Genomic DNA, 21,992 nt, shown 5'->3' on the forward strand with positions numbered 1-21,992 from the left:
TTATGGTATCTACAAAGAAAGGAAAGACAATTTGCTTAGAAGAATAGATAAAATCACATTTGTAATCACTACTAGAAGTCATCAAGCAAAAGTGGGAAAATGAGCTAATAAAGAACATAGAACACAAAACATGTTGGAAGCCAATGAATATGTATGTTTCCATAGGTGCACCAAGATTTGGTAATTCAATGAGGACACCCACATCATGAACAATAATCATTCTGTAGTAAGCAGTGCATAATTGAACATTTTCCTTCACCAATTTTAATTTCATTTGTGATGTGATGACCATATCATACCATATACTTGTAATTTTCTTTCCTTCTGAACTCTACTTGAAGGACATATATTCAACAAACAACTTTGTCTATAGCACCCAATGCAGAGACCACCCATGATAAGTAGTGATGACAATGTTATGAAGAAGATAACAGGATCATAATAATAAAGGTAAAATCTGATAATCTGCTATAAAAAGGACCAGTATGTGAAAGTCTGCAATAGTAGAAAGATTTTTAAGGTAAAGATAGACAATTAAATGACAGATGCAAGAATAAAAAGCTGCAGTGTACTTTGCATTAAACTGTTATAAACTGAGATAACATGGATACCTTTTTCCATGAGAGTAGTAAAACTTTCCAAAACACTTTCAGTAAAGCAAACAAACAAAAATGCTTGTGATTACAAATATCAGTTGAGAATAAGATGTTCTTTAAGTCTGTGTTTTTGTGCTATTTGTAATTTACAAGTTCTTTCCCCTCCAGGATTGAGAAAACATGGAAAATATGAGAAAGTGGACAATAGGAAAAACTGTTAATATGTAAGACAAAGAGAAAGCTTAATACATGAGGTAGATTAAGGTCAAATGCATAAACATTTTGAAATAAATAGAAAGAGACCCTTCTTAACTTCACGTTTAGTTCACAGCATCATAATTGTTAGATCTCTTTATGAGCCTGAAATTACAGGCATCTCCTAAGCTCCCACACAAATGGCACTCTTAAGGCATTCTTCCAAAGAATATTTTCACAGCCCTTATTATACCTTTATTCCTCAGACAGTAGATAAAGGGGTTCAGCATGGGGGTGACCACAGTGTACATCACTGAGGCTGGTGCATTTGAGTATGTATAATGTGTAGCAACAGAACTAAAACACACCCCAAGACATGTACAATAAAATAAGGAGACAACTGAGAGGTGAGAAACACAGGTGGAAAATGCTTTATACTTCCCCTGAGCTGATGAGATTGCCTGCATGGAGGAAACAATCTTAGAGTAAAACAAAAGGATCCCAGTGAGAGGAAACCCACCTAGCAGCCCAGTTGCAAAATACATCACTATGTCATTGATAAGGGTGTCTGAACAGGCAAGTTGGACCAACTGATTAATTTCAGTAAAAAAGTGGGAGATTTCCAAAGGTCCACAGAAAAAGAGCTGCAACACCATTAAGTTTTGCAACAAGGAATTCAAGGCAGCCATGATCCAGGAGCCCAGAACCAGCAGAACACAGAGCTGGGGATTCACGGTGACCATGTAGTGCAGGGGTTGACAGATGGCCATGAACCGGTCATAGGCCATCACAGAAAGGAGGAAGTCCTCCAACCCCGCAAAAAGTAAGAAAAGAAACATTTGTTTGTTGCAGACTCCATAGGAGATGGCTTTTTCTCTGTGTCTGAAGATTCACTAGCATCTTTGGGATGGGGGTGGAGATAAAACAGATGTCAACAAAGGACAGGTTGAAGAGGAAGAAGTACATGGGCATGTGGAGATGGGAGTCGGTTATGGTGGCCAGGACGGTGAGCAGGTTCCCCATGATGGTGACCATGTACATGGACAAAAAAAGCCTAAAGAAGAAGGTCTGCAATTCTGGTGCCTCTGAAAACCGTAGAAGAAGGAATTCTTAAACTTGGGTTTGTTTTCTTGTTCCATGTGACAGATAAATCTAGGAAGAAAGAGATAAAAAATATTACTAATTTTTATACAAACAAACATTGCTGGTCTAGTGGACAGGCTTTAATTTCTATTATTAATTCAGGAAGTTAATTTCTGCCTTTTATGTTTTGATCTGGTTTTTGACTATCAAATGGGGACACTTCATTCCTGGTTCTTTACCTCATATAATAAACAAAACGCTTCCAAATAATTCTCTAAATACACACACATGCTAACACTACTATTACTCTGAAGTATATTTATTCTTCTGCTGTATTCCTGAGAACAATACCTCACTTGCACTTCTTATTTCAATGTACTCTGACGTTTACAGTGTATTGTAAAATCTAAGGAAGCAGAGAATATACAGGCTTTCTTTGTCTTTGTTTTCCCAGATGTTTCTGAATATCTGTGCATTATATAGAAATAAAATTTAAGTACATTGCATGTAAATACATTAACTTATTTATTTAAGGAGGCAACAAATCAGGTGATGTCTCAAGTCTGGACTGTGCTGCATGCATCTCTGATGATCTCAGATAAAATTTCTTCGCATCCATTATCTCTGACACTTTCTTACAGACTTTACCTTACTTTACAGATCACTTGAATGGTATCCCTGAGAAGAACGTCTCCCTGTGAAAGTCTGAAATCCTTTCTGGGTTGTTGGTAAGGGAGACTGAAATTTTGCCCCCAGACCAGATAGTAGAAAGGAGTCAAGTATCCGTCCCCCAGCCAGATTTAGAAACCCAAAGAAAATGCCCCATTGCATATAAGGAGGGAGAAGAACTGAGGGGTTATTTACAGGTTTTCTTTAGATGCTTATTTTCACAATTTCCTCTATCCCTAATTAGCATATTTCTCTCTTATATCACTCCCCTTTGGGACACTGGTCAGGCGACACAGGAAATGATTCCCTCTCATGCTCTGTTCCCAAGAGAACAGGCTGCATCAGGCGAAGCCAGGTTTATCTCTTTTGCACTTGGTGGATCTTACTCCCTTGCATAGATCTAACTTTCTGGCACCTTTCCTATCCTCTGAATTAAAGTTTTCCACATGTCCATGACTATGAAACCTCCTCACTATTTCCTTGGGTCCCCAAGAAAACATTGACTTGAGGTAAGGATATGGCCCCTGTTGTCCCTGGAACATTGCTTTTATCCTTTTAAACCAAATGGAAATGGGATCTTTGGATATGAAACATTAAGCAGTGCACCCTTTGACAAAGTTAGAATTTTCTCTAATCATTTAGAAATAATCATGGCTCTAACACATTTTGCAGGTAATGTTGATTCTTTATTTAAAATATTAGCTAATTAAAATTTTTGTTTGATGTCTTTCTGGAACATAACATAGCTTAACATATTTATGGAGATTTTTTCATTAAATTCTTACAAAATCAATTCTAGAAGAGTAATAGTCTTATGGAACCAACTCTACAGTTGTATAAATCGGTGGGATTCATAATTTTAAATATCTAACTAAAATTATGGCCCAAGTAAGGGCTGGGAGACTTTTGGGAACTCTAAAGATGTTTCCAGTTCTCAGTCTCTCAACCAGAGATAATTTGCCCCTGGGGTTATATGGAAATACCTAAAGATAGATTATGGAAATTACTCACCTATAATCTGACATTATTTGAACTCTCTCACCACTGCTACATTATTTGTTGCACTTTCTATCCCATTTTGATCAGGATGGAATAGTTGATCCCAAAATGCCAAGACAGGATTCATCCCTGGGGGTCACCTCCCAAGCCATCAGGGAGACTTTCACCTCTGGATGTCATGTCCCATGTCCCCGTGGAATGATTTCACTTACAGAGTTGTGCTTAGAAAGAGTATGGCCACATCTGAACAACAACAGAGGTCCTCCAGAAGTATCTCTTAGGCATACCTATAGGTAGGCTAAGCTTCTCCACTATCTACATAAGCTTCACAAGAATAAGATTCAGGATCAAAGGCCTGGCCTATTGATTTGGGTGTCCTAATGTTTGACACAGTATCAGGGAATTCCCTGATGGTCAAGTTTAATAGTACTCTAATTCTCCCATCCCTCAAGGGACTTTGCCAATTTTTTTTGATTATCTGCTTACTATATTCTAGCATGTATCCAGATATTACATTAAACCATACAGGATTAAAGGCCCTCATTGTTATTCTGGATTCCCTATGTCTGTATTGTCCAAATGATCTATCCAGATAGGTTAATTTAGATTATGTGTTACAGAAAATTTAGTTTCCAGACAAAATAAAACATTCTTCCTTTGGTCTCAAAGATTAGGTGTAGCTCTAAAATAAGTGAATGTCTTACTTATCCCTATATTCTGTATTACCTTAATTCTGACCAGATCAGCTTCATTGTTATCTCTGAATACCAGGTTACTGATATAGAAAACATCCTGTCAACATCCAGAAACAATAATTACCATCCGGACTGAATGTGTCTGCTATATAAGAGCTTACAATCTAGGCCCTTGTTTTCTTAGAAGCATTTTCTAAAGGACAGACCATACAATAAATGTTCTTTTGTGTCTTTCTTATTTTACCTCACCAAATGCCGAATAGTTTCATCCAATCATTGCCTGCCTCCCAATGTCATTCTTTTGTAGCAGCACAATATGTGATCATATGTATACACCATTGTTTGCTAATCTACTTCTCGGTCAGTACATCCTTCAGCCACTTGCATTCATAGGGCATCATATACAATGCTCACAGTCCACAGTCCATTGACACTCTTAATTTTAGAAAATTTCATTGTTCCCAAGAGAAAGATAACCAATAAACACAACCTCATCAAATAGGAAATCTAAATTTCTCTTTAACTCTTGTCCTTCTCCCATTATTTACCTCTACTGTTGCTCTGGTACTGCTGAAGTTATCCTGTTAAATATGTCCCATAGCATGCAATAGCTGTACCTTGGGCTTAAACACTCTTTGTCCACAAATCATACCTTTGAGGTAGTTCTTGCAAGAACTTATTTATATTTTTAGTGTTACATGGGACACATAGGTCTATACAACCCCTTTCAATCTTGTTCATCTTCAATATGGTAATAGTACTTCTAGACCACCTTCACTTCTATCTACTCCCTTACATTTGGATTCAACCTCATCAGTTTACTCTTCTCTCATCTTTAGCTTCTATATATCTTTAAGTCCTTATTTTGTATTATAAACCTTTGATTTTACCTTTACCATGCTCATGAAAGTGGATTCATACAGTATCTATCCTTTTGTATCTCACTTATTTCAGTCAGCATTATATCCTAAAGACTCATCCATCTTGTCATATGCTTCAGAGCATTATTTAATCTTAGTGCTGTATAATGTTCCATCATATGTATACAGCACATTTTCTCAATCCACTGATCTGCTGATGGGCATTTCGAATACTTCCGCCTTTTGGCAATTGTGAACAATGTTGCTATTTACATTGTCTTTGCTACTGTTTTCAGCTTCTCTGGGTATATACCAAATAGTGCTATTGCTGTGCCAGAGGGAAACTCTATATTTAGTTTCCTAAGGAATTGCCAAACTGTTTTCCATAGTGGCTGTTCCATTATACAGTCCCACTAGCAGTTCATATGTGTCCCAATTTCTTCACATCCTGTACAACATTTATAATTTCCTGTTTGTTTAACAGCAGCCATTCTTATAGGTGTGAGGTGGTATCTCATTGTAGTCCTAATCTGTATTTCTCTTATGGAAATGAACATCTCTTCATGTGTTTTTGAGCCATCTGTATTTGTTTTTCAGAAAAATGCCTATTCATATCATTAACCATTGTATAATTGAGTTTCTTGTTCTTTTTTTGTTGAGTAAAACAAATGGAATAAAAATAAATAGGGGAACAAATGATAAAATAAATTTAGATTGAAATGCTAACGATCAATGAAAGGGGGTAAGAGGTACAGTATGTATGAATTTTTTCTGTTCTCTTTTTAATACTTTTTCTGAATTGATGTAATGTTCTAAGAAATGATCATGATAATGAATATGTAACTATATGATGATATTATGTATTACTGATCATATATGTAGAACAGAATGATCATAATAAAAATGAATATAAAAAAGAAGTTGTGGTTTAAGGAAAAATCGTGCATGAAATACAGATTCACATACATGACCACACCATCAGCATTTGCATGTTTGTGGAGAGTTTGTTGCAAAGGATGATAGCTTTTTTTTGTAACTCTACTTCTGTTTTAACAGTAGGTAACAGTTTTAACATTTGATAAAAAGCTATCCAAGTAGTACTATAATGATTGTCCAAATTTTATAGCCCAGTTTATACAGGTAATTCAGAATAGCCCATTGTGAACTGTGAACTTCTACTTGCTTTGGATTCATTTACCATTCTTTTTTCTAATTCTCAAGGATGTGAAATTAGGTCACTGGTTTTAGTTCTTTCTTCTTTGATAATACAGGGATTTAGGGCCATAAATATCCCTCTCAGCACTCCCTTCACTGAATCTCATCTGTTCTGATATGTGTTTTTGTTTGTATTTCTTCTCAAGGATTTACTGATTTCTCTTGCGATTTCTTCTTTGACCCATAGATTGCTTGTGCATCTTATTTAACCCTACATGTTGTGAATTTTCCAGTTCTGCTTTTTATTGAATTTGATATTAAATATTCTGTGTTCCGGGAAACTACTAAAGATCATTTAAATTTTTAAATATATATTGAAACCTGTTTTGTAACGCAACATAGGGTACATTTTGGAGAATGATCAAGTGACCTTGAGAAGAATATATATCCTGCTGCTTAGTTTCTGTGTTCTCTTTGCATCTGTTAAATCTAGCTGACATCACAGGATTCAGTTTTTTGTTTTCCTTATTTATACACTGATTAAATATTCTGGGTATTGATGAGAGTGGTGTCTTGAAATATTCAAGTATTATTAAAATGATGTCTATTTCTCACTGCAGTTTGCTAGTTACTGACCTTGTGTATTTACTGTTCTCCAGTTAGGATCGTAAACATTTATGATTGTGAATTCTTTGTGGGGATTTGTTCCTTTCATTGATATAATGTGTCATATTTGTCTCTTATAACTCTTTTGCATCTAAAGTCTATTTTGTCCTACATGAATATAGCTACCCCAGCTCTTTTTGGATACAGTTTGTGTATATGTTTTTCCAACCCTTCACTGTCATTGTCATTGTTTCTTTTGGTGTAAGGAAAGCCTTTAGATAGATCATACATTTCGTGCATTCTGCATATCTGCATCTCTTCGTGAGTGCATTAATCCTTCCACACTGTGTTATTACTCTAAAGACAATAATTACATCGAATATTTTGTTCTTTTATTTTTGCATGTCATCATATAATTCCCCTTCTTTTACCCTTTTAGTTTCACATACTTTCTATACTCTCTTCCAAGCTTCTCTTTTCCTTTCAGCCTGCAGATGTAACTTTAATATTTCCTGAGCGAGAAATATTTGCTGTTTACCTGTGACTATTTTAAACTGAATAAGTGTGAAGGACAGTTTTTCCAGGTAACGAATTCTCAGCTGGCAGTTTTTCTCCTTCAGAGAGAAATATATCATATCATTGCCTTTTCACCTCCATGGATTCTTATGAGAGGTTGGTTCTTAATTTTATTAAAGTCTTTTGTATGTGATGAATTGCTTTTTTCCAACTGCTTTCAGGCTTCACTCTTTATCTTTTACATTTGTCATTCATCTGTAATTTGTCATTACATTTGTGCTGGTTTAAGCCTATTAGAATTCATTCAGATTTTAATATGTTGTGCTTCCTGGGTAATTGCATATATAATAAAGCTTGGGAAATTTCTGCCAAAATTTCCTCAAGTGTTATTTCTGCCTCTTTTCACTTTTCTTATCTTCTGGGACACCCAAGAGCATATGTTTATACACTTCACGATGTCATTCATTTCCCTGAGACCCAGTTCCTGTTTTTCCTTCTTTTCTCCATCTCTCCTGGCTGCAAATTTTTATATAATATCTTCTGGTTTGCTAATCCTTTCCACTGCAACTTCAAAATAAGCTCTAGGATATGTTTAATCTCTTCTATTGTCCTTTCATCTCCCACAATTCTGTTACCTTTCTTTTCATTGTTTCAAATATTTTTATTTAACCCTATCAGAGTCCCAGGATCCATTTTAGCAGGAATGGAATAGCTGATCCTCATTCATATAGCATTGCACTTCACCAGGACCTCAATGCCACCCTCAGGTGCATTATTTATTTATTTCCATGACTTTTTGCTGTTTGACAGCAGACACAATACATTCCTCTTTTTATTCCACTCTCAGACCATAGTTTAATGATAACCATATAGGATTGCTGTATACAAATTTTTTGAATGACTGAAGATAAATAACTGCATGAGTTGAACAGATATTGCTGACTATTGGGGAGAAAGGAAAATCAGTGAAACAAACAGAAATATTGTTGAGAGATGGCACCACAGTAAATCAGATTGAATACCAGAAAGTAGAAATCACAGACAATGGATATTTTAGTGCTCCCAGAATCTCTATCCTGAATAAGTGATAGGGAACTCGTTATGGGAAAATTTGTAGTATTAGAGTCCACAGCTAAAGAGAGGTGAGAGTCTACTGGGATAAGAGATGAACAAGAAATTCCAAAGCTTTCTCCCAAGGGTCAAAATAGACCCAAGTGTTCTTTTTCGTTATGTTATTTTCCCTTAAGAGAGCTAAATATCTTAGGGAACAGAGAGACAAAGGAATATTTCATTAAAGAACCTCATGGGATTTAAATTCATAAAAACATGGAAACATACATGCTTTGCCTACACTATCTCAAGCCTGCTTTACCAATCTCTGCTGAGGTGGAAACATAATTTTACCTTCTAGGGACCTCAAGACTCTTTTAATCTTCCTGCCCTTCCTGGTAGCAGGGCTTCCAACTTCTTCCATCATTCAGGGAAGACTCGGTATTGGTGAACTCAGAATCTTCTTTGATAATTTCTGGGTGAGTCACAGAGTCTGGTCATGAGTGTGTGGAATGTATTATGAGTTCATGACCCTATTTATTGAGAGTAACTTTAAGGGCATCCACAACTATAACACACAGAGAGATAAACGTCCAAAGTCTTACCCAGCTAAAAAGCTTGTGATCAAGGGAGACGATGAATACACTAAAGCATCTTCTTTCCTGTATCTGTCTCATCTAACGTTAGCTCACACTAATGGGCTTCCTTCATGGAAGTACATTGTTGACCACATCCATCAATTTTTTCTTAAAATCATTCCACACAAGTGCATTCATTATTTCCTTCATGGTGGGCACTGTTAGTCTCAGAATGAATGAATGAGTAAGACAGTGTTCTTTATTTCAAAGAGATTACATCTAAATATGGGAACAAACATAGGAATGAGCACATGCAACATTTTGAGGTGGAAACTGAAGTCTTGGTCAAGTGGGTTTAAAAGTTTGGACTCATCTGTTGAGGTTTGGGAAGGCTTCCCAAGGGTGCTGGGAAATGTACTAACCCTAGCAGGAGGAATATTTTCCTTACATTAGCAATTCTAAGAAGATAAGAGGATACAAACCTACCAAGGGGAGAAGATTGGGACACAAATGTGTGATCAGATATAATTGTAAGGTGTGATTAGGCTTAAAAGTGGATCTTAATACCTGATCACAATGAGAGTGAGAGTGTGATAAAAGCAACCTAAGCTTGGAAAGGTTGTCAGCAACCACATTGCAGAGAGATTAGTGTTTGTCCAAAGGATTAATATTCATTTTTAAAGTTATTGGAGAGTCAGTGCAGGGATTTTAGAAGTTGGTGTTCAAGAATATTCTTGCCCTGTTGAAAGTTCTCCACCAATTTCTATTGTCAAATTCCTGAGAAATGATGAGGGCTGAAAATAGAGCAGTTTCAGTGGGTTTGGAGGTTTTGGGAATGAGTTTGGTTGGCGTTGAATCACAGAGTATAAAAATATTCTTCATTAATACTAAGCACAATGTAGGACACTATATAGTCATTATTTTTTTAATTCTGTCAATTATATGAAATTGGAATGTCTGTTCTGATTTAATGGATGTTGAATGTGAGTCTTACAGCAGAGTCAAATTATTTTCCATTGCTTATAATCCCATCTGGTATGAAGATAAGAGTTGGTTTCATAGGTTTTTGCATTTCACTAATATCTTTACATTTTAATAAATGTATTTTTAAAAACAGTGTGAGACTTACAGGAAAATGGTGAGGATAGTTGAGACAATTTCCAGAACATCACATCCATTTTCCCCTATTCTGAACATCTTCCATCAACAATACCACACTTCATCTATTTGTTATAAACAACAGTTTCTCAGAATCTACTTGCTTTTGATGGCATGGATATTTTTCGGGGTGCTGGTCAAGTATATTGTAAAAAGTCACTCATTTGGAATTTGTATGATGTTGCCCTCATGATTAGACTGGGAATATGTGTTATGGAGGAAAGCACCAAAGATAAAATTCTACTTTCTTTGCATTATGTATCCAGGGTACATCTCATCAATGTGACTCATCACTGTTCATTTTGAAGTTCAACAACAATGCTTGTCAGGTATCCCCACTTCAAAGTTCTTTATTCCCCATGCTTTTCCATATATCACCTTTGGAAGGGGATTAATATGTGAGAACCATGCTTTAGGGTCGGGAATTACTTCACCTTCCTGAAACAGCAGTATCTAAATAAATCATTGGAATGCATCTGCATGGGAGATCTTTGCCTTCTTCCTCATATAATAAATAATGTATTCAAATCATTATAGACTCGTGACATTTATTTTATACTTTGGGTTATGATACAAAACTACTTTATTTATTTTGCTGTGAGTTTTAATTCTGTTGGGCAATGGAATATCATTCACAGATGCTCTGGGTCTCTTGGATTAATCCTGATCATTGAATGCTTCATTTTAGTGCCTATTTAATTTCTGGTAGTACAAGATGCTCCAGGTTCTTCCTGCATATTCATGTTCCAGCTCTAGGGTCAGCCATTTCTTCAAGGATACTTTTATTGAAGAATGGAGTTAAAATAAAGGTCTGGGCACTATGTGTACTCCGTATTACTGGGACATCTAGGCACTGTCCACTACAGAGTAAGAAAATTTATGTGTTTCTGCCAAGTTGTGCATATACAGAAACCCATAAATATGTCTACATGTAAACTTCTATGTATATTAATCTACTCATGCTGATTTGTCTCACTCTAAACCATTACCAGGCAGAACATTCTAGCCTCCTTCTCTTGCTTATGGTTAACCACCCACTCTGCATGAGAACCATATTCTTCTCACCTTCCATCACCTACTTAATTTCTTGATTCCCGTGTACATGTGCAGATGTGATAGAATTGTCAACCATGGCTATGGTGAGATAAACTTTATCCAATAGAATATAGTACTTACGCTTTCTGTCCCCTTTATTTTCCAGACTCCATTCATATCCAGTATGACTATTTAAGCACTTTCCCCCCTCATCCCCTCAGTAAGAGTGTTGCATACATTTGTAATACAGTTAGATTGCTTTATCACATTTTGCATTCCATCCTGGCATTCCTATTTCCTTGACAATTAATCTCTTTTCTTGCATATACTAAGGGTTATTCTTTGTTTTGTAAAGGCCAATATGTTTTCACAAATACAAAAAGCCATGCATCTATTATTATAGGATTATACAGAATAGATTCAGTGCTTTAAAAATTATCTCTGGTTCATCAATTCTTCCATACACCCTCTTCCCAATCCTTTGGCAACCAGTGATTATATTTTCTCTATTATTTGGAATTATCCAGAATGTCATATAATTGAAATTATACTTACAGAGGAGATTTAAACTGGTTTTCTTCAATTATCAAAATCATTTCAGATGTATCCTTGACTTTTGTGACTTGAGGGAACATTCATTTTTATCACTGAGTGATATTCCATTGTATAGACATAGCAGCGTGTGTTTATCCATTGACTTTAAAGGACATCTTGATTGTCTTCAGATTTTGGAGGTTATACATAAAGCTGTTATAAAACATTCTTGTGTAGGTTCTTTGTGTGGACACAACTAGTCAAAGCAGCTGGTTATCTAAGGGCACAATTTCTGGACTCAATGGTATGACTTTGTTTAGTTTTGCTAAATACTGCCAAACTGCACTATGGCTGCACCATTTTGTGTTCTCACTGGTGGAGAATGAGACTGTACTGTTCCACATGATCAATGACCCATGGTATTGTCAGTGTTTAGGTCCTCAGGTATTCTAAGAGGTGCGTGATGGTATATCACTGCAGTTTAATTTTGCACTTTCCTAATGACAAATGACTGAGCATCTTCTCACATACTTATTTGCCACCTGCATATCTTCTGAATTTCAGTTTCTGTTCAGATTTTTTGCCCATTTTTTAAGTGGGAGTTTACTTTCTTATTGTTGGGTGTTAAGAGTTCTTTGTGTATCAGATAGAAATCATTTATTAATGTCGTTGACATAGAAAAAATTTGTATTTTAATGAAGTCCAATTTTGGAATATTCTACTCTTATAGATCATGATTCGGGTGCTATATCTAAAACTTCATCCCCAAAGTACAGGTCATCAGATTTTCTTGGATGTTTTATTCTAGAAGTATTATACTTTCAATTTTAATTTTGAGTACAGGATTCATTTTGAGTTAATTTTTCTTAAATGTATTCAATGCTTAGCTAAGTTCCTTTTCTGTTTTGCACGTGTGTATACCATTGTTCCACAGCAATTGTTTAAAAAATTGCACTTTTTCCATTAAATTGCTCTTGCCTCTTTTTCAAAGGTCAGTTGGCTGTGCTTGAGTGGGTCTGTTTTTTACTTTGCCAACAATTGCTTGTGTGTCTACTGAGTTTTCTTAGATTAGTTTATGTGCCTATTTCACTAAGACATACCTTGATTACCTCGTCTGTATAGATAGACTTGAAATCTGGTAGTATTGATTGCATAACTTTGTTTTTTTTCAGTATTGTTTATCTAATCTAGGACGTTTGCCTTTCCCTGTAAAATTGAGACTTATTTTGTCAGTATCTATAAACTGACTTCTTGCCATTCAGGATGGGATTGAGCTGAAAGTGTAGATGAGGTCTAGAAGAAATAGAATATTAACAGTATTGATCTTTCTATTCATAAAGATGGAAAATTTTATTTATTTTAAATTTTATTGCAGTAATCTATATATAACTTAAAATTTCACATCCTAACCATTTTAAAGTGTGCAATTTAGTAATATTGATTACAATAAAAATACCAATATGCATGTCCCAACTTTTTCATTACATAAGGCAGAATAACTGGGCAAATGAGTCTTGAATAACATAAAGGCTAAGAGCATTTGTAGTGGAGCATATTACCTTGGAAATAAGTTCAAAATTCTAGGAAAGAATGGTTTGTGAAGAAAAGCATAAAGGAGAAGGAGGAACATGTATTTACCCTGATATTTTGAGATAGAGAACACTAAATCTGCACATAATTAATAAAAAATTATTTCAATGTTTTTGCAACACAAAACATTTATGTTAATTTGCTGACAGCTGTTTGTACCTAAACCTACCTTACTCTTGTCTCTTTCCAACAGTTTCATGACTTACATGGAATTAGAAAATGAAACACGAGTTTCAGAATTTATCCCCCTGGGGCTCTCAGAAGACACAGAAGTGCAGCCCCTCCTATTTGCTCTGTTCCTGATGATGTACCTGGTCACTGTCACTGGGAACCTGCTCATCATCCTGGTCACCATCTTGAATGTCCAACTGCATATGCCCATGTACTTCTTCCTTACTAACTTGTCTTTTGCAGACATCTGTTTCATTTCCTCCACTGTCCAAAAGATGCTGCTGAACATCCAGACAGAGATAAAAACTATAAGTTATGGAAACTGCCTCACAAAGATGAATTTTTTCTTGGTTTTTGGAGGACTAGACAACTTCCTCTTAACCATGATGGTCTATGACCATTATGTGGCCATCTGTCACCCACTGTACTACATGGGCATCATGAACTCCAGGCTCTGTGATCTCCTGCTGATGATGTCATGGATGTTGAGTATTCTGCACTCTCTTTTATTTGGCCTGATGGTTTTGCAATTGTCTTTTTGTACAGAGTTGTAAATTCCCCACTTTTTTGTGAACTTTCTCAAGTAATCCACCTTACATGTTCTGACACCTTCCTCAATGACCTAGTGATGTATTTTGCAAGTGGAATTCTGGGTGGTATCCCATTAACTGGCATCCTTTTCTCTTACTGTAAGATTGCATGCTGTATTTTGGGAATTTCATCATGTGGAGGCAAGTATAAAGCATTTTCTACCTGTGGATTTCATCTTTCAGTTGTATCTTTATTTTATGGTACAGCCTTTGGAGTGTACCTTAGTTCCACAGTTACAGAAAACAGAAGGGCAAGTACAATAGCTTCTGTGATGTACACAGTGGTCACTTCCATGCTGAACCCCTTTAACTACAGCTTAGAAAGAAGGACATAAAGCATGACTTAAAAATAATTTCCTGCTGAGACAGTCTCTATGTGCAAGTGTCCTTCACCCCAAGTTCAGAAATTTACTCTTCATTAACGGAGGTTAAATACTGTGAAATGTAAATCAAATGACTCTTATCAGTGTATATAAAGTTAATATGCTATTGGTTTTGTTATTAGAACTTTTTTTTGCATCCATCAAAAAACATTATATATTCTTATTTTCTTTAAATCATTTGACATCTTGGGGTATATTCCCAGGATTCAGTATTGAGCCATATTCTTCTGAGTGAATATTCAGTGGTAAATGTTTAATATAGTTCATTAAGTACATACAAAATTATTGTAATCACTGGACGGGCTGATGTGCATTGCTTCCCTAAAAGCAGAAATAAACTGCTCTTGGGTTATATGCTTTTACCCAAAACCATTTGTCATTACAAATGCTCTGTACCTGTTGCCAGGGTTGTGTTAATCAGCTCTTTAAACAGGGCACATCCTGGACTTGAGTCACAACATGATGAAGTTTCAATAAGCCACATCCATCTGCATCTATGAGTTTCTCTTGTATATTCCATAAAAGTTAGGTGAGGCTATAAGAGACATTACAGCCCCTGATTCTTCAATCATTGATGGTTTTACTAATCACTGGATTTATTTCAGGGATACAAATTTGCTCTTTAAACAGTGCTTTTCTTGGCAGGGATTTTTTCAGTGAATTTCCCCTGGCACTTCCTACACACATAGGCCTCCTTCACTGATCCTGAAATGTAATTTGGGTCATTTTTCCATTGCCAACTGCGTCTTTTTAAACTATTGATGCAAGATATTAGGTAATAGCATCACAGTTTTGTAGATTCCCTGTTCTTTGTGAGGTAGAATACCACTAATGTTTTCTTCATCAGAGCCATTGGCAAATTAGACTGACATTTTGAGATGAGAGATTGCTCTGAAGTAATGTCCAATTTGGGGGAAAAAAGATGTGGTCATTTATTTTATTCACTTTATATCTTTGGTCGAGCTGTGAATTCACTTATATTGTAATGCATTAACTCAAGGATCAGGCTCTGTTTTAGTCATACCCACCTCAGAAATGTAACTTACAGGCAGAAGAGATTTGATACATACAACACTGCAAATTTCTTGGTTTTGATTATGCTAAATCTGAGGATTAACCTTCTCAGCTTGTCATTTTTGGATGTCTTTCCAGGGCAAATATAAGACCCACCTTTCTCCACATACATTGAATTTGAATTCTCAACAAAATATTTTATCACATAAACCAGACAGTTTTCCAAAATCTTTCATAAGCACTTTCTTTAGGGATGACAATAAACAATACATTGTGAGTCATGCTTTGTCATTGCTAATCATGCACTAGTTGCATACATTTATCCAAAGTACACAGCATCATTGTGGTCTCACATCAAACAAGTTCATGGGTCAATTCCCAGAATCTTACACAGGAAGATCCACATATTTGCGATCAGTTCTTGTATCTAATAATTTACTTGCATTGCTCCTATTCTTTAAGCAGAAATCTCATTCAATAAAAATCTTTAAAAACTGTGTAGAAATTCAATAGCCATATAATCTCAATATTTCTGATGAAGCTAGAGGTATGTCTCTCAGCTAGAAAAAAAATTGAAAGAAAAAACCACTTAGAAAACAGTCCACCAACGAAATTTGATGCTTTTGCTATCCTCAGGAACATCGAATATTGAAGAAAATTCCACCAAAGTGTTAGATTGGAAAATGCAACATTTCCTGCAATTCAGGTAGTAAGAAGCTCTTCCCATAAGTATTGATTACATATACACCTGCTAGTTCGCCATCCTCTCCAACACAGGATCCAAAACCAGAGGGAGGGAGAAATGCCTGTTAAGGTTAGTCCACTTAATCCATGTCACACCATATCATGTAGACACAATGCAGGATACCAAACTTACTGGCACTTAAGTGTATTTCAGGAGGAAAGGCAATTAATTTCTTTCAAAATTTCCAAAAACTTCCTGTTTTCTTTTCAAAACACCCAGCCAGTAGACAGGTTTGGAAGTAAAAATATTTTTGTAGAGCATGTCCTGAATGAGTAATGGAAACCATTCCTATTCTGCCATATACACCAACTCTTCAAGCTTTAATTCTATTACCATTCCAGCAACTCCAGTTTTTCTCAGATGAAAAATATCCCTGGGTTTGTTTGTACAACTTTATTCTTCTCCAAAAGCATTAAATTAAGTGCTAACAATTATTATTCAGTCAGAATTGAGGGAATAGATTTATTCTCAAAGAAAATTAAATTTTATTCTTGAAATATCTATATATAGATACAAGAAAAAATAATCAAATCACGTGCTATTAGTGAAAAAAATGCTGCTTTGGGTTTGTTTGAAGAAAAATGTTGAAGAGTCATTACAATTTAGATATCTGCAAAAGAAATTTTCAGGAATCATCGTGAGAGATAAACATCATGTAACAGAGGAAAATACTATCATTTTTTCCAGCAGAAATGGGGGATTTGATTCTTGTCTTCAAACTTACAATATTTTTTATATATAAGTAGGAGAAGATTCATTTTGAGTCAATGTGCTCTGTTCAATAGTATTCCATTGGATACATCCAATAACTATTTACTGTGTCCCTTGTATGCAAAATTTAAGGCATACAGAAGAGATGCATGCTTCCTGTTGGAAGATTAATTGTCAAGAGTAAGAGAAATCAGAATGAACACTGTCAGAAACAGGGAACGTGATTTAAATTTATACACTGTAGAAAACAGTAACAGCTCTTACCACTAAGAATGCACCATAAAAATGTAGCCACTGTCCAAGGGCATGTATGTGATATGTAGGAGGAATGAATCCTTTCACCCTTGACAAGAGCTGAGTTTTGAAGAGAAGCAAATGACCAAGTTCCAATGTTGGATGAGAGGGTCTTGGACAACATATCTTAGTGGTCTTCCACCAGTGACAACACTGTCATTTTTCCTCCAATTTCAGATCACCCTCCTCAGAAGTATTGGATGCAACCATGCAGCTGTGAGAAAAATCATGCAAACTCAGATTATTGACCTATTTCATCTCTTCAAATATTAAAAAGATGTTTTTGCTTTTATTTGTTACCTTGGGTGGAAATAGAGTCAGTGGAAATTAAGAAACACTTCAATTAACAAGAGAGAAGTTCTGTTGTGACATGGGAAAGAAATATGATGGCAGGGAATATTTTACTTGCAATACCTGAGGGAATTAAGAAAAATTTACAAACATAATTTCTTTTATTGCCTCATGTCTTTTTCTGGATTCCACTTTGGTTTCTATTGCTGCCAATTTTCTTTGAGTTCCACTTCAGGAAAATTTTAAATTTTGATAAATGTATATTTCAACCCTCGATGGTCTATTTGACTTGTTTTTATTTTGTTAGAAGTTCTGGTTTATGGAAAACTGATCCATAAAATATCGAGTCACATACACCACCCCATCATCAAAGCTTGCATAATTGTGGAGAGTTTGTTGCAATGGATGATAACATTTTTTCTGTAACTCTACTTCTTTGTTAACAGTAGTTAATCTACCATTATTATTATTTTTATACATCTTTATTTTAATTCTTATCTGCCCATACCGTGGAAAGAAGTAGTGTCATTCACAATGTTTTTAGAACCACATGGTCACTTGAGGAAAGCTCTATAGTTATGCAATCATTATCAAATATCAAGGCTAATGGATTACTACAGTTTCAGGTATTTCCTTCTGTCTAGTCTAACAAACTAGAAAATAAAAAAGGTGGAGACATATCTATGAGTCAGTATTCAAAATCGCTTGTTAAATTCTAATTTCCAGTTACACTTCCCCATCTCATTTGATCATCCTCTCAATATTCAGGAAAATCTTGGCAATGACCATTTTACCTTCATGCTGGAAAAGGGTGTTGACCTTCCCAGGTAAGGAAAGAAACTGGCTGTCATCTTTGAGAATCTGTGACCTCTGGGTTTCAGAGCTTATCTTGGATAGCAACAGTTTGGAGTCCTATAGTTTCTGAAAAAAATAAACTTATTAAGAAGAAATTTTAGAGATTCTTAGTTAGAGTCTAGAGTTTTCTTTAGGATTTTAAGGAATACTTTTGGTGTTGCCTTGGCATACCGTGGCAATACGTAGTATCTGGCTGAAGCCTGCACAAGATTAACTTCCAACATGACAACTCAACTCTATTTGAATTGTCTTGACCACTGAAACTGAATTTTGCCTTATTTCTTTTCCTCATTTTGGTCAACAAGGTATTTCCAATCCCATGATGCCAGGGCCAGGCTCATCCTGGGAGTCATAACCTATATTTCCAGGGAGCCACACCTGTGAGAGTCATGTTCCAAAAGGTGGGGAAGAAAGTGAGTTTTTTGCAGAGTTTGGCTTAAAGAGAGGCCACATTAGAGCAACAAAAGGGATTCTCTGAGGGTGACTCTTAGGCATAATTATAAGTAGGCTTACTATCACCATTGCAGAAATAACTTTCTTAAGGACATGTGTTAGATTGAGATAATATTAGGAATTCCTGAGATGAGGAAGATAAATACTTCCACATTTTCCCCCAGTCCAAGAGGACTTTACAATCTCTTTTTTATTTTCTGCCCAAAATACTAGGGAATATATTCTGGGTATTATGTTGATCTGTACAGAAAACAAGATCTCACTCCCAATTCTAAATTTAAAAAAGCCGTTGGCTCCAAGAGATGAATCAGGATTAAAACATGGCTTTTATAGGGTATGTAATCCTTTCAAGCCAGGACAGACACCATACGATATTTGTTCTTTCACTACTGGCTTATTTCACTCAACATTATATCCTGAAGTTTCATTCGCCTTCTTGCATGCCTTAAAACTTCATTCATTCTTGAAAATTATTAATGTTTCCTTTTCTTCATGCATCATCTTCTTGATTTCCTTAAGTTCTATGTCCATGTTTTCCCTTAGCTCAATGAACCTATGTAGAAGAGGTCATTTGGTGTCTTTGATTAGTTCTTCCAGTACCAGCACCTCTTTGAAGTTCATTTATTTCTTCCTTTCAATGGGTCATGTCTTCCTTTTCCTTATATATCTTCAAATCTTTGATTGAATGTTGGTCATTTGAATATTTTGATAGGTAACTCTGGCAATCAGTTTCTCCCTCTAATATAAGATTTTAGTGTAGAGTAGCTATATGTTGAACATCTTCTTCAACTCATGGCCTAGTTTATTCAGATAATTCAGAACAGTCCGGGTGAACTGTGACCTTCTACTTGCTTTCGATTCATTTACCATTCTTCTTCTATTTCTCCCAGATGTTAAATTAGATCTTTGGTTTTAGCTCTTTCTTCATTTATAAAACAGTAATTTAGGGACACCATAAATATCCCTCTCAGAACTGCTTTCACTGAATCATGTCTGTTTTGATATGTGCTTTTTGTTGTATTTTTTCTGAAGTATTTACTTATTTCTCTTGTGATTTCTTCTTTGACCCATAGATTGCTTGGGAGTCTTGTTTGTCCTCTACAAGTTTGTGAATTATCCAGTCTTTCTTCTTTGCATTAATTTCAATATTAAATATATTGTGTTGAGAGAAAGTGTTTTAGATCATTTCAATTTTAGAAAATATATTGAAATCTGTTTTGTAGCACAACATGGGGTATATCTTTGAGGATGATCAGTAGACCTTGAGAAGAATATATGCCCTGCTGCTTGGGTGTTCATTGTTTCTCTATATATCTGTGAAGTCTAGTTGATTTATCATACTATTCAGGTTTTTGGTCTCCTTATTTATATGATGATTAGTTATTCTGTGATTGATGAGGGTGCTGTATTGAAGTATGCAAATAATATTAAACTGATGTCTATTTTGCACTGCAGTTTGTTAGTTAATGACCTTATGAATTTACTGTTCTCCAGTTTGTATATTAAACATTTATTATTGCAATTTATTCGTGGGGAATTGTGCCTTGCATTAATATAATGTATTCTATTTGCCTCAAGCACTTTTGCATTTAAACACTATCTTGTCCAATATTAGGAGAGCTACCCCACAACTTTTTAGTTATAGTTTGTGTGGAACATGTTTTTCCAACCTTTCACTGTCAATCTCTTTGTTGACTTTGGTCTAAGGAAAGACTTTAGATAGATCATACATTTCATGAATTCTGCCAATCTGAATCTTTTGAGGAATGCATTATTCCATTCACACTATTATTACTGTAAATGCAATAATTACATGAAATATTTTATCCTTTAATTTTGCATGTCATCCTTATATTTGCCTTCCTTTTATCCTCTTAATTACACTTACTTTCTATGCTCTCCTCCAAGCTTCTCTTCCCTCTCTTTTCCTTTCAGCCTGCAGATCTCACTTTAATATTTTTTGAGAGAGAAATATTTCCTGTTTACCTGTCAATATTTTAAACTGTACATATTTGTGAAGGACAGTTTTCCAAGATAAATGATTCTTGGCTCCAGTATTTCTCCTTCAGAGAGAAATATATCATACCATTGCTTTCTCACCTTCATGGATTCTGATGAGAAATTGTCCCTTAACTTTATCACAGTCTCTTTGTAGTTGAGGAATTGGTTTTCTCCAGTTGCTTTCAGGATTCACTCTTTATCTTTGACATTTGTCATTCTTGTTAGCATTTGTATTGGTTTATTCCTATTAGAATTCATTCAATTTTCAGTATGTTGTGCTTCCCAGGTATTTGCATTTATGTTTTTCCTAAAACTTGGGAAATTTCTGTCAAAATTTCATCATGTTCTTTCTTCCCTTTTTCACATTTCTTATCCTTCTGGGACAACCATGAGCATACGTTTATGCACTTCATGATGTCATTCATTTCCCTGAGACCCAGCTCCTGTTTCTCTATTTTTTCTCTATCTATCCAGTCTGTAAATTCCTATATCTTACCTTTTAGTTTGACAATCCTTTCTACTGCAAGTTCAAAATATGTTGTCATGTCCCTCTAAGATATGTTTAATCCCTTCCTTTTTTCTTTCATTACCCAAAGTTCTGTTATTTTTCTTATCATTGTTTCAAATCATTTTGTTCAACCCTATCAGAAACCCAGGATCCATTTTATCAGAAATGGAAAAGCTGATTCTCATTCACATAGCACTACATTTCAAGAGGAGTTCAATACCACCCTTGGATGCAGTATTTATTTATTTCCAATAACACTTTGCTGTTTTACAGAAGGTGCATTATGTTACTTTTTTCATTCTCACAATGCAGTTTACTGATTACCATATACTATTGCTGAATCCATATATTTTGAATGATTTAAAATAAATAGTTGAGTGAGTTTAATAGATATTGCTAACTATTGGGGAGAAAGGAAAAGCATAGAAACATGCAGAAATACTGTTGAGAGAGTGCCACCCCATAAATCAGATCAAATATCAGAAGATAGAAATCAGAGACAATAGATATTTTCATGCTCCCAAAACCTCTATCCTGAATCAGTGATAGGCAAATCATTAAGGGAAAACTTGCATTACTAGAGTCCACAGCTAAATAGTGAGAGTCTGCTGGGATAAGAGATGAACAAGAACCTCCAAAGCATTATCCCAAGGGTCA

The 21,992-nt window shown here is 35.3% G+C and overlaps 1 pseudogene; it reads right to left on the reverse strand.

Moving 5' to 3' along the window:
- Window positions 1-1,000: 1,000 nt before the first annotated feature.
- Window positions 1,001-21,992, reverse strand: part of LOC143673148 (olfactory receptor 7A10-like) — a 32,367-nt pseudogene continuing 11,375 nt past the window's right edge.

This window comes from Tamandua tetradactyla, unplaced genomic scaffold, assembly GCF_023851605.1.
Source record: "Tamandua tetradactyla isolate mTamTet1 unplaced genomic scaffold, mTamTet1.pri scaffold_150_ctg1, whole genome shotgun sequence".
Lineage (NCBI taxonomy): Eukaryota > Metazoa > Chordata > Mammalia > Pilosa > Myrmecophagidae > Tamandua > Tamandua tetradactyla.